At 47.6% G+C, this 13273-nt stretch overlaps 5 non-coding genes across 5 annotated transcripts; 2 read left to right on the plus strand and 3 right to left on the minus strand.

Annotated features, from left to right (window-relative positions):
• Positions 1-972: 972 nt before the first annotated feature.
• Trnav-uac (transfer RNA valine (anticodon UAC)) lies at positions 973-1045 on the minus strand. Its single transcript has one exon. It is a non-coding gene; the product is annotated as a tRNA-Val (tRNA).
• Positions 1046-2329: 1284 nt separating this feature from the next.
• Positions 2330-2401, plus strand: Trnap-cgg (transfer RNA proline (anticodon CGG)). Its single transcript has one exon. It is a non-coding gene; the product is annotated as a tRNA-Pro (tRNA).
• Positions 2402-8966: 6565 nt separating this feature from the next.
• Trnav-cac (transfer RNA valine (anticodon CAC)) lies at positions 8967-9039 on the minus strand. The gene has a single exon. It is a non-coding gene; the product is annotated as a tRNA-Val (tRNA).
• Positions 9040-11296: 2257 nt separating this feature from the next.
• Positions 11297-11368, plus strand: Trnap-ugg (transfer RNA proline (anticodon UGG)). Its single transcript has one exon. It is a non-coding gene; the product is annotated as a tRNA-Pro (tRNA).
• Positions 11369-11969: 601 nt separating this feature from the next.
• Positions 11970-12042, minus strand: Trnav-cac (transfer RNA valine (anticodon CAC)). The gene has a single exon. It is a non-coding gene; the product is annotated as a tRNA-Val (tRNA).
• Between the last annotated feature and the right edge of the window lie 1231 nt (positions 12043-13273).

Here is a 13273-nt window from a genome sequence, read left to right on the forward strand (position 1 = left end):
GCCTGTTTCGGATTCCCGATGTTCTTTTGTTTAGTGCATTTGCCTTCCCTTGACACTGAGAGACCACATGACGAAAGTGAAACACCACCGGCAGTTCATCTACAGAGCGCGGTGAAATTATTCACTCTACATTCATTGCCTTTAATATTCTTCCCATCAGGGGTGAGCGCTGCCTTCAGAAAGCGCTTTTGTTTCTGATTTACATGGAAGTTTGTGTTCCTCGGAGCTGGACTGTTTGGGATTAGCTTCACTGCTACCGGCAGGTGGCTCGTTGGTCTAGGGGTATGATTCCTGCTTTGGGTGCAGGAGGTCCCCTGTTCAAATCCCGGACGAACCCTACCGTTTTGACCGTGCTGAAGAATAGGTGGAGCTCACCCACGTTTGCAGCTTTGCAATGAAGAACAGATGCCTGCCGCAGCACGCTTTGTGTAGCACTACGATGGTGAAGGGACCGTTTCATATGGCAAGAATCTGGCACCAGTAAATTACATAGGTCGATTGCTGTAGAAGAGCCGACAGTAATCTTGCATGCAACGGAAAAGAAAGGTTGTCTTTGCCGAACATGTGTACCGTGAGTGGAGACGAAGCTCAATCGTGGAGCAGTCTACCTTCATCTGATTAGCGACGACGACAACCAAAGGGTGGGATACAAGACTGAGCGTAGTTAAGAGTTTCTCACTGTTAATTACTTCCACACTTGGACAGAGCTGTGACAAGGCGAGTGCAGTGAGCTCAGGAAAGCCAGTATGAAGCGCACTTGAAGTAGTCCTGAAGAAATGGATTATAAATTTTGCCGGCCAGAAAGGAGCTACGAGCGTTCTGAGTTACTGAATACCGGTGCACTACGGGAGCAAGAGCATTTGACAGTAAAATGACGCGATATCCGTGTAGCACACGACATTTATTATCCGTGCATACGCAGACGTGACGTTATCTCGGAAATGGAATCCGAAAAGGTGTTTGAAAAAGTCGTGTTTCCGCGCGGGATCGAACCGAGGACCTTCTGCGCGTAAAGCAGACATGATAGCCGCTACACCACGGAAACGACGGCTCTGCTGCTGTACTACTTGGAAACCCGTAGTGGTAACAGATTTTTCCTGTGTAAGCAAGGGCATCGGCTTCGAGCTCTCTCCGATTATAGAAGTTGCTATAGTAAAAGACAGGCGAAATACCCTCAGACTTCAAGAAGAACATAATAATTCCAATCCCAAAGAAAGCAGGTGTTGACAGATGTGAAAATTACCGAACAATCATTTTAATAAGCCACAGCTGCAAAATACTAACACGAATTCTTTACAGACGAATGGAAAAACTAGTAGAAGCCGACCTCGGGGAAGATCAGTTTGGTTTCCGTAGAAATACTGGAATACGTGAGGCAATACTGACTTATCTTAGAAGAAAGATTAAGGAAAGGCATACCTACGTTTGTAGCATTTGTGGACTTAGAGAAAGCTTTTGACAATGTTGACTGGAATACTCTTTTTCAAACTCTAAAGGTGGCAGGGGTAAAATTCAGGGGCTATTTATAATTTGTACAAAAACCAGATGACAGTTATAAGAGTCGAGGGACATGAAAGGGAATTAGATTAGGAAATGAGACACTTAAAGTAGTAAATGAGTTTTGCTATTTGGGGAGCAAAATAACTGATGATGGTCGAAATAGAGAGGATATAAAATGTAGACTCGCAATGGCAAGGAAAGCATTTCTGAAGAAGAGAAATTTGTTAACATCGAGTATAGATTAAAGTGTCAGGAAGTCGTTTCTGAAAGTGTTTGTATGGTGTGTGGCCTTGTATGGAAGGGAAACTTGGACGATAAATAGTTCGGACAGGAAGAGAATGGAAGCTTTCGGAATTTGGTGCTACGGAAGAATGCTGAAGATTAGATGGTTAGATCACATAACTAATGAGGAGGTATTGAATAGGATTGGGGAGAAGAGAAGTTTGTGGCACAACTTGACCAGAAGAAGGGATCGGTTGGTAGGACATGTTCTGAGGCATCAAGGGATCACTAATTTAGTATTGGAGGGCAGCGTGGAGGGTAAAAATCGTAGAGGGAGACCAAGAGATGAATACACTAAGCTGATTCAGAAGGATGTAGGTTGCAGTAGGTACTGGGAGATGAAGAAGCTTGCACAGGATAGAGTAGCATGGAGAGCTGCATCAAACCAGTCTCAGGACTGAAGACCACAGCAACAACATAGTAAAAGACATCGATGAAAACAATCAAGCTGCAACAGCCAGGGAGAACGCTGGGTGAGGAGCAGCTCTGCATGGTGATATCAAGAACGGAGGCGTCAGTCATGTGCAGCGCTTCGACGCTACGAACAGGTTCGTTGGTCTAGGGGTATGATTCCTGCTTCGGGTGCGGGAGGTCCCGGGTTCAAATCCCGGACGAGCCCTTCCGTTTTGTGCAAACGTGTGGCAACTACCGGCATGCCGGCGACTGTTCCGCGCATTTCCAGCCCTCCAGGTAAGCACAAAAACCAAGTAGCCGGTTCTGAAAGAGTTTCATGTATCATTTGAGCCATCTGCACCCTGGTGGTGGGTCGTTTGAAAATGATTTAAATGGTCACAGTAGAGATTGTAGCAAGTGTCTTGTTCAGTGCGACGAAAAAGTGTTTCCGCCCGGAATCGAACCGGGGACCTTCAGTTCCGCTTGAGACCCGACAGCGATCGGACGTGCTGTGTATTCGATCCGCCGTTTCCCTCGGGTTGTGACTATTTACTTTCTGTGTGTGACGTTTCTTTGTCTTCTTTTCTTCTTTGTTTCGTCGCCTTAGTGTTTGTGTTGTGTCTTGTGTTGTATAGCGGCTTTTGCCGCATTAATTAAGTGTTATGGCTTCCCGGTTGTTTCCGCGGAAGTGTACTCTCAGTTTTCAGTTTAACAAGGCCACCAGGAATGTTCAACCAACTTCGTTGGAAATTCACGAATGGATTGTGGATACGATTGGCATTACATCGGACCAGGTACATACGGCGTATTTTGATACAGAACTTTACTGCTTTTTTGTGAAATTGTTGAACCCGGTTTTGCTAGATAAGATTTTACTTAAACATGGTGAGCAAGTGTCGTTCCGTCATAGAGATGGTTCTGTTAGCAGTGTTACTGTTTCAAATGCTGAAATTACGTATACCACAGTTCGGGTTTATAATTTACCCCCTGAAGTTGAAAACAGTTATCTCAAGGAAGCTTTGCTTGGTTATGGTACCGTTCGATCAATTCGAAATGAACGTTGGTCTGCACAACATAAGCTGCAATGTTATGATGGTGTCAGATCGGTTGAAATGCATATTAAGTCGAATATACCGTCCCATCTGGTTGTATGTGGTTATCGTGTTCATCTTACTTATGAGGGGCAAGTTGGTACGTGTTTTCTATGTAATGAAAATGGTCATGTTCGTGCTAGTTGCCCTAAGCGGGTGTTTGTGCTTAAAAATGCGCTAGCACAACGCCGCAAATTAACGGTTGCCGATCTTGTGCCAGCAGCTTCCTCCAATGTTTCCTGTCAGCCTCCTGCAGTAGATTCTTCACAACGGGTGACACCTTCCTCTGATGCAGGTTTTCCGCCGTTACCCACTCGCCCAGATGTATCGGCTGCTTCTACGCCGATCCCGTCTGTTTCCAATAACAAACGCCGTCGTGCTAGTGATACCGGTAGCACTGATGACGAAGCTGCTGTTTCGCAGCCGGTTTGCGAATCTGACGAGAGAATTCCGGAATCTCCCATGCTTGTTTTGGATTCTGTTCCCACTGTGTCTCCTGCTTTGCCTGATGACGTCAAACCTGCTGCCACGCTGTCGGCGCAAGAGCCCCAACGTTCGGTCGAGGTGGTGTTGACATCCCTCCCGACACAGGCATCACAACATGTTGACGACACTTCGGTGCAGACAGCTGTTTGTCGGAAAATCGCTTCTAGAACTGCGCGCTCCGCTTCAGCGGATTCCAAACCTATCTCTCCACCTCCTACACTTCCAATACATACACCTTCTGATGCCGGTGCCGATGTTCCTGATACAGTTTTCCCCTTGCTTGCTCCTTCTTCTGATTCCTCTCGCCCTGATAATCCTTCGGATGCCTTGGTTGACGTGCCTGATCTCGAACCCCCCACTCCACCTGCTCTTGAATCTGGTGTGCATCAGATACGCCGTCGGGTGAAAGTGCCCCCCAATCTTCACGCGGTGCGGAAAAAACACAAGCATGCAAAGGATGACTCTGATTCCGTTGATTCCGGGCAATCACCCTCTGCCATGTCTGATGTTGATGATCTGGATGTAGTTGCTTCTAATGTGGTGTAATTAGGGTTCATTTTCCCTTTTTTGGTTGATGTTGCAGGCGTCACGTTTATTACCTTAAATATAAATAGCATTCAATCTGCTCTGAAGTTAGCGTCTCTGCAGCAGTTCATTTATGACTCTGCAGCTGATGTTGTTTTCCTGCAGGAAGTCTCCGTTGCACACCTGTTTGTTCCTGGCTTTCGCACTATTATAAATTTTGCGCCTGAGTTCTCCACAGGTACTGCCTTACTAATTCGTGACGGTATCACCGTTACCGAAATTGAGCTCTTAGACTCGGGAAGGGGTATTGGTTGTCGGTTATTTGACACAACCTTGGTTAATATTTACGCCCCCTCTGGTTCCAGCAAACGGCAGGAAAGGTCTCGTTTTTATAAAGAGGATCTGATTTATCTTTTACGCAAAAATCCTGCGACTTTGATATTGGGGGGTGATTTTAATTGTGTATTACAAGCTAAGGACCAATCCCCTCATTTTAATTATTGTTTCGAGCTACATTCTCTTGTACGTCAACTACGACTACGCGATGCGTGGGAGGTTAAACACCCCACTTTAGTTAAATTTACATTTTTTACTGCCACGTCAAGTAGTCGACTGGACCGATTGTATATTTCTGATCCCCTTAGTGTTTCTGTTTTAAATGTAGATGTTATTCCAGCCAGTTTTACGGATCATTGTGCCCTTGCGGTTATCATTAATTTGAAGCGTCAGCCTCTTCAACTTTATCGGCCACTGTGGAAATTAAATGTCTCCTTGCTCGATGACCCTGACATCGAACCTCTAATACAGACGGCGTGGGACATGTGTTTACGTTCTCTGCGATACTATCCGTCTAAGCTTCACTGGTGGATCCACTGTGCGAAGCCAAAACTACGTCGCACTTTAATGTCCTACAGTTATCATAGAGCGCGAGATCTGAAACTGACTTTTGAGTATTATTATTCGGTGCTTCGCGAACTTTATGATACTTCTCGAATGACATGTGCCCACCTTTCTGAGGTTCGGAAAATTAAAGCCAAGCTCCTTAGTATTAAACGGCTTCAGATGGAAGGATTGAAGATTAAATCTAAACCGCCGTCCACCTTAGCACATGAAATGACTTCCATGTACCATCTGTTTCGTCACCACAAGAACCGTCGACGTGTATTGATTGACGGCCTTATGGCAGCTGATGGTCGCCGGCTTACCTTACAGAATCAAATAACCCATGAACTTACCTGCTACTATGAGACCTTATATGCTGTGGCTGATTCTGATCCGCTTGATGTTGACGAGATTTTAACTGCTATCCCATCAGTTTTAACAGAGGACCATAATATGGAATTTTTAGCTCCTTTTACTGCAGACGAAATTTCAGCTTTCATTGCTTGTTCACCATCTCACAAATCTCCTGGTCCGGATGGCCTTCCTAAGGAGTTTTTTGTTCGCTTTTGGACTATTATAGGGCCTGTTTTTACGGATATTGTAAATGAAATCTTGAATGGTGGCACAATTCCAGCCGATTTCAAGAGAGGTACGGTTGTCCTGATACCAAAATCTGCTGGTTTGAAGACAGCTAGTGACTTTCGTCCTTTAACCCTTTTAAATTTTGATTATAAGACGGCTGCTAGGGCTGTTAATGCACGTCTATCCCTCTTGCTTACACCTGTGATAACTCCTTGTCAAAGCTGCTTTCCGGGGCGCTCCATCTTGACGCCTCTGGCGGGGTATCGTGATATTGTGTCGATTGTCGCTGTCACCAATATTTCCTGTGCGCTTTTATTTGTTGATTTTAGTAAGGCTTTTGATCGTGTGTCCCATTCGTTTTTAGAGCTTCTGCTGCGCCGACTCTGTTTTAATGAAAAGGCGCTGCTGGTTCTTAAGAATATGACGACTGGCATTTCTGCTAAGATTGACATTAATGGACAGCTGACGAAGGTCATTGATATTAAACGTGGCGTCCCGCAAGGTAGCCCTTTATCCATGACCCTTTATGCTCTCTCCCTTCAACCACTCCTCACACGTCTCAAATCGACACTTCGTGGTCTTACGATCTCTGGGGTTACCCAGACAGCAACAGCTTATGCTGATGATTTGGTTGTTTTGCTTCGTTCCACCGCAGAAGTGCCGCCTTTGAAAATGGAACTAGATAAATTTTCTGCGGCCTCAGGTTCTCGTATCAACCCCCGTAAAAGCAAACTCCTGAATTTGCGGGGCTTTGAACATGTGGTTGTTCCGTGAGTTACGGCTGTTGAACATCATACACATTTAGGTATCTATCTTGAACGGTGCCCTCTTCGTATGGCTGCGAAAAATTGGCAAGTGGCCATTTCCAAGCTTCAAGGTGTTTTATTCGAACACTCATGGCGTTCGATACCGATACTGCAAAAAAAGCATGTATTAGACACTTATGTTTTATGTAAAGTATATTACGTTGCTCAGTTGTTTCCGCTTCCCAGAATGCAGGGTGCAAAAATGGTCCAGCTTCTTAACAGGTATATTTGGCGGGGGCACATTTTTAAATTACGTTGTGATGTTCTTACGAAGCCGTGACTTGAGGGCGGCTTGTCGTTCACCGATGTCCGTGTCAAGGCTGCTGCCCTTTATGTTAAGCGAACCCTCCATCTTTTATTTTCTGAGTCCCCGACTGTTACTTCGCGATTATTCCATGTCGTTCGTCCTGCGAGCTTGTCACCGCCAATTAACGTAGGGCCTCTAAATGCGAAGCTACGGCATGTTCGGGACTTCTACATTGAGATTAGTTATCTGGATCTCCACTTACAACGTAGTCCTGTTTTTACTACGCGAACACTGCTTGACAAATGGCACAGGTCTTCTTCTTCCATCCCGATTGTTTTACAATATCCCCGTTTTCATTGGCGTAACATATGGACGAATATCAGCTTACCCGTTCATTCCGCAGCTGTTGCCTCCCTATGGTATAAGGTAGTTAATCAGCTGATTCCTACGAACGAACGACTTCATCGTATAGGTTTGTGTGTCTCTCCGCTTTGTCAAACGTGTGGTTGTATTGATACACTCCCACACCGATTTACCTGCGCTGACCGTCTTCGCATGTGGTACTGGCTGCGCCGACAATTGGCGTTACTCACCAGAAGCTCGGAATCAGCTTTTACCACTGATATTCTCTGCTGGCCGGACACGGTTTTTTATCCCCGGACAAAGAACAACACCATTATGTGGCTTCTTGGCCGTTACATTTTTGCAGTGGTTGATGGTGATGGTATTTCCGATTTTATTTCGTTTACTGGTTACATGCTTCATGAGTACTGGACGCAACAATCTTTCCCACATCTTAAGAGGGACTTTGCGAATATGCTCAGTATTGTTTTCGAAAAGCAGGGGATTGGTTAAGTTTCCACTTCTATTGCTCGCTCCTGCGCCAGTTGCATTAATGGCACCGGTATAGGGGGATACTGATCTCCCTTCATGATAGGGGAGACATTCACGCTAGCTCTTAGTTATTTTGCCTTCCTGCCAAGCCTTTACCTGTTTAGATAGACAACGCATAAATAAGCCCCGTGTCCACATATCAGTATCATGAGACTCCGAACCAAGGACAATTACTACGTATTGGTGCCACTGTGCTTCAGTGCAGGGAGGAGGAGACGTCATGGCCAGGCCTCGGGATTCGACCCCTGCCCAACGCGCCTCCACCGAGCTGCACTGGGTCATTAAAATGGTTTAACACTAAAATAAAAAAAAAAGGGGGTCTGATTCCTGCTTCGGGTAAAAAAAAAAAAAAAAAAAAAAAGGGGTATTATTCCTGCTTAGGGTGCAGGAAAAGAAAAAAAAAAAAAAAAAAAAAAAAGGGTATGATTCCTGCTTTGGGTGCAGGAGGTCCCGGGTTCAAATCCCGGACGAGCCCTGCCATTTTGACCGTGCTGAAGAGTAGGTGGAACTCAGCCCCGGTTGCAGCTCCTCAATGAAGAGTTGACGCCTGTTATAGCACGTGGATATAACAAGAATGCGGCACCAGTAAAGTACGTAGGTGGAATTCGGTAGAAAGGCAGACGGTAATTTTGCATGCAACGGGAAACAAGGTTGTCTTTGCGGGATATGTGCACCGTGAGTGGAGATTCAGCTTAATTGTGCGACAGTCTACCCTCATCTTACTAGCGACGGCAACAACCAAGGGGTGGCATGTAAGATTGAGCGTGGCTAAGAGTTTCTCATTATTAGTTAGCATCACACTTTGACAGAGCTGTGACAAGGCGAGTAAGCTCAAATGGTTCAAATGGCTCTGAGCACTATGGGACTTAACTTCTGTGGTCATCAGTCCCCTAGAACTTAGAACTACTTAAACCTAACTAACCTAAGGACATCACACACATCCATGCCCGAGGCAGGATTCGAACCTGCGACCGTAGCAGTCGCGCGGTTCCGAACCGAGCGCCTTAACCGCGAGACCACCGCGGCCGGCGGGTGAGCTCATGAAAGCCAGTAGCAAGCGCACTTGAAGTAGCCCTGAAGAACCGGATTATAAATTTTGCCAGCCATAATGAAGCTAGGGGCGTTCTCAGTTACCAAATACCGGTGCAATAAGAGAGCAACAGTATTTGACAGTAAAATGACGCCCTATCCGTCTAGCATACAACATTGCTTGTCTCTGCATACGCGGACGTGAGGTCATCTCGGAAATGAAATCCGAAATATAGATTAAAATTGTTGTGTTCCCGCCCGGGATCGAACCGGGGACCTTCTGCGTGTGAAGCAGACGTGATAACCGCTACACCACGGAAACGACGGTTCTTTTCATGTACCACCCGGAGAATCGTAATAGCAACAGTTTCTCTTCTGTGTTAGCAAGGGCATCGGCTACGAGCTCCCTCCGATTCGTGAAGTTCCTGTAGTAAAAGACGTCGATGGAAACAATCCAACCGCGACAGACAGGGAGAACGCTGGCTGAGCTGCAGCCCTACATGGTGAGACCATCAAAGGTGGCGTCATTCACATGCAGTGCGTTTTCGGAACGAATAGGCTCGTTGGCCTAGGGGTATGATTCCTGCTTCGGGTGCAGGAGGTCCCGGGTAAAAAAAATCCCGGACGAGCCCTTGCGTTTTGTACAACGGTGTGGTAACAAATCGCATGGCGGCGGCTGTTTCGCGCATTTCCAGGCCTCCAAGTCAGCGCTAAAATCCGACAACCAGTTCTGAAACCGTTTCATGTTTCATTTGAGCCATGTGCACCCTGCTGATGGAACGTTTGAAGTTGATTTAAATGGTCACAGTAGAGATCGTAGCAAGTGTCTTGCTGGGTGCGACGAAAACGGGTTTCCGCCCGCAATCGAGCCGGGGACCTTCTGCGTGTTCGGCACGGCGCCTGGGCTCGGCGGCAGCTGCTGCTCTTTCCTTCCTTACGAGATACCGTCGATTCGCGCAGTCGTTATTGCAAAAGATGTCACCAAAGGCAATCGCTTCGTTAGCGGCACTTTGCCTGGGCTCGGCGGCAGTTCTGAAACCGTTTCATGTTTCATTTGAGCCATGTGCACCCTGCTGATGGAACGTTTGAAGTTGATTTAAATGGTCACAGTAGAGATCGTAGCAAGTGTCTTGCTGGGTGCGACGAAAACGGGTTTCCGCCCGCAATCGAGCCGGGGACCTTCTGCGTGTTCGGCACGGCGCCTGGGCTCGGCGGCAGCTGCTGCTCTTTCCTTCCTTACGAGATACCGTCGATTCGCGCAGTCGTTATTGCAAAAGATGTCACCAAAGGCAATCGCTTCGTTAGCGGCACTTTGCCTGGGCTCGGCGGCAGCTCTACATGGAGGCACCAGCAGCCCAGCCAGGCCGCCGCCGCCACCGGTGCGCCACAGCGCAAGGAGCCGGCGGCCGCCCTGCAATGCCCCTGTCGTTGCATATTCCACCCGCCCCATATCCTCTCCATGTCTGACTCACTACGCCAAATGACACTGCAGTCGACGTGCTTATTACTATCGCTTTTGGAAGAACCGAGGCGCAGTATTCTAGTGTCGAACCGGTACTGCAAATTGGGATTAAGCAAAAATTTATTGTGTGGTCGAGCGACAGCCTCAGCTCGCTCTTCCTACATGATCGCTTCTTGTGCGGAATAATTCCTAGCTCGCCGATGGCTTCAGAGTTGGTCTTCTCGAAGTTTTGCTTTCGCACTGCATTCCGCAATCTTTTCGTTATGAGTTGTGTGCTTCGGTTTCCCGACTTTCTTGTGTTTAGTGCGTTTGGCTTCTCTTAACCCTTAGCCACCGCTTGCCGAAATTTCCACACTATCATCTGTCGATCTGCAGAGCTCGATGAAGGCATCGCGGCCGTTCCTGAGCTCGTGGAACGGTCGAATCTGTAGTTGTTTCCAGATCTCTCCCACACAACGGCCTCCCAGAAGCTTGGATTACAGAAGTACGCCACTACTCCCAGCCGGAGATTCACGATTGAAAGCAGAATGACATGAGCTACACGCAGCTCCGATTTTTTTTTTTTTTTTGTGTCTGACCTACTTTGAAAGACTTTGTAGTCGATTTACTTACTACTATCGCTGTTGGAAACCAGGTGATAACCGCACAGTATTTTAGAGACGATCAGGTAATGAAAATTTAGAATAAGTAAAACAGTATCAAAAGAAGTTGTGTGGTGGAGCAGCACATGCAATTCACGCTTCCTAGATACTCGTTACTGCATAGAATAATTCTTTTGTCTGCGGCGTCTTCAGTATCCGTCTTCTGGAAATTTTGCTTGCAGTATATTGTGCAATCTTTTCGTTATGAGTTGGTGCTTGGTTTCCCGATGTTCTTTTGTTTAGTGCATTCGCCTTCTCTTTACCCTGAGAAACCACATACCGAAACTGAGGCACTGCCGGCTGTTCATAAGCAGTGCTCGATGAAGTTATTTCGCTTTTTATTCGTTGCCTTTAATATTCTTCTCATCAGTGGTGAGTGCTGCCTGCAGAAAGCGTTTATCTTGCGAATTCGCGTGAAAGTTTGTGTTCCCTGCGAGGCCCACTACTTGGGATTAACTTGACTGCTCCAGCCAGGTGGCTCGTTGGTCTAGGGGTATGATTCCTGCTTTGGGTGCAGGAGGTCCCGGGTTCAAATCCCGGACGAGCCCTGCCATTTTGACCGTGCTGAAGAGTAGGTGGAACTCAGCCCCGGTTGCAGCTCCTCAATGAAGAGTTGACGCCCGTTATAGCACGTGGATATAACAAGAATGCGGCACCAGTAAAGTACGTAGGTGTAATTCGGTAGAAAGGCAGACGGTAATTTTGCATGCAACGGAAAACAAGGTTGTCTTTGCGGGATATGTGCACCGTGAGTGGAGATTCAGCTTAATTGTGCGACAGTCTACCCTCATCTTACTAGCGACGGCAACAACCAAGGGGTGGCATGTAAGATTGAGCGTGGCTAAGAGTTTCTCATTATTAGTTAGCATCACACTTTGACAGAGCTGTGACAAGGCGAGTAGGGTGAGCTCAGGAAAGCCAGTAGCAAGCGCACTTGAAGTAGCCCTGAAGAACCGGATTATAAATTTTGCCAGCCATAATGAAGCTAGGGGCGTTCTCAGTTACCAAATACCGGTGCAATAAGAGAGCAACAGTATTTGACAGTAAAATGACGCCCTATCCGTCTAGCATACAACATTGCTTGTCTCTGCATACGCGGACGTGAGGTCATCTCGGAAATGAAATCCGAAATATAGATTAAAATTGTTGTGTTCCCGCCCGGGATCGAACCGGGGACCTTCTGCGTGTGAAGCAGACGTGATAACCGCTACACCACGGAAACGACGGTTCTTTTCATGTACCACCCGGAGAATCGTAATAGCAACAGTTTCTCTTCTGTGTTAGCAAGGGCATCGGCTACGAGCTCCCTCCGATTCGTGAAGTTCCTGTAGTAAAAGACGTCGATGGAAACAATCCAACCGCGACAGACAGGGAGAACGCTGGCTGAGCTGCAGCCCTACATGGTGAGACCATCAAAGGTGGCGTCATTCACATGCAGTGCGTTTTCGGAACGAATAGGCTCGTTGGCCTAGGGGTATGATTCCTGCTTCGGGTGCAGGAGGTCCCGGGTAAAAAAAATCCCGGACGAGCCCTTGCGTTTTGTACAACGGTGTGGTAACAAATCGCATGGCGGCGGCTGTTTCGCGCATTTCCAGGCCTCCAAGTCAGCGCTAAAATCCGACAACCAGTTCTGAAACCGTTTCATGTTTCATTTGAGCCATGTGCACCCTGCTGATGGAACGTTTGAAGTTGATTTAAATGGTCACAGTAGAGATCGTAGCAAGTGTCTTGCTGGGTGCGACGAAAACGGGTTTCCGCCCGCAATCGAGCCGGGGACCTTCTGCGTGTTCGGCACGGCGCCTGGGCTCGGCGGCAGCTGCTGCTCTTTCCTTCCTTACGAGATACCGTCGATTCGCGCAGTCGTTATTGCAAAAGATGTCACCAAAGGCAATCGCTTCGTTAGCGGCACTTTGCCTGGGCTCGGCGGCAGTTCTGAAACCGTTTCATGTTTCATTTGAGCCATGTGCACCCTGCTGATGGAACGTTTGAAGTTGATTTAAATGGTCACAGTAGAGATCGTAGCAAGTGTCTTGCTGGGTGCGACGAAAACGGGTTTCCGCCCGCAATCGAGCCGGGGACCTTCTGCGTGTTCGGCACGGCGCCTGGGCTCGGCGGCAGCTGCTGCTCTTTCCTTCCTTACGAGATACCGTCGATTCGCGCAGTCGTTATTGCAAAAGATGTCACCAAAGGCAATCGCTTCGTTAGCGGCACTTTGCCTGGGCTCGGCGGCAGCTCTACATGGAGGCACCAGCAGCCCAGCCAGGCCGCCGCCGCCACCGGTGCGCCACAGCGCAAGGAGCCGGCGGCCGCCCTGCAATGCCCCTGTCGTTGCATATTCCACCCGCCCCATATCCTCTCCATGTCTGACTCACTACGCCAAATGACACTGCAGTCGACGTGCTTATTACTATCGCTTTTGGAAGAACCGAGGCGCAGTATTCTAGTGTCGAACC

This window comes from Schistocerca serialis, chromosome 2 (genome assembly GCF_023864345.2).
Source record: "Schistocerca serialis cubense isolate TAMUIC-IGC-003099 chromosome 2, iqSchSeri2.2, whole genome shotgun sequence".
Classification (NCBI taxonomy): Eukaryota; Metazoa; Arthropoda; class Insecta; order Orthoptera; family Acrididae; genus Schistocerca; species Schistocerca serialis.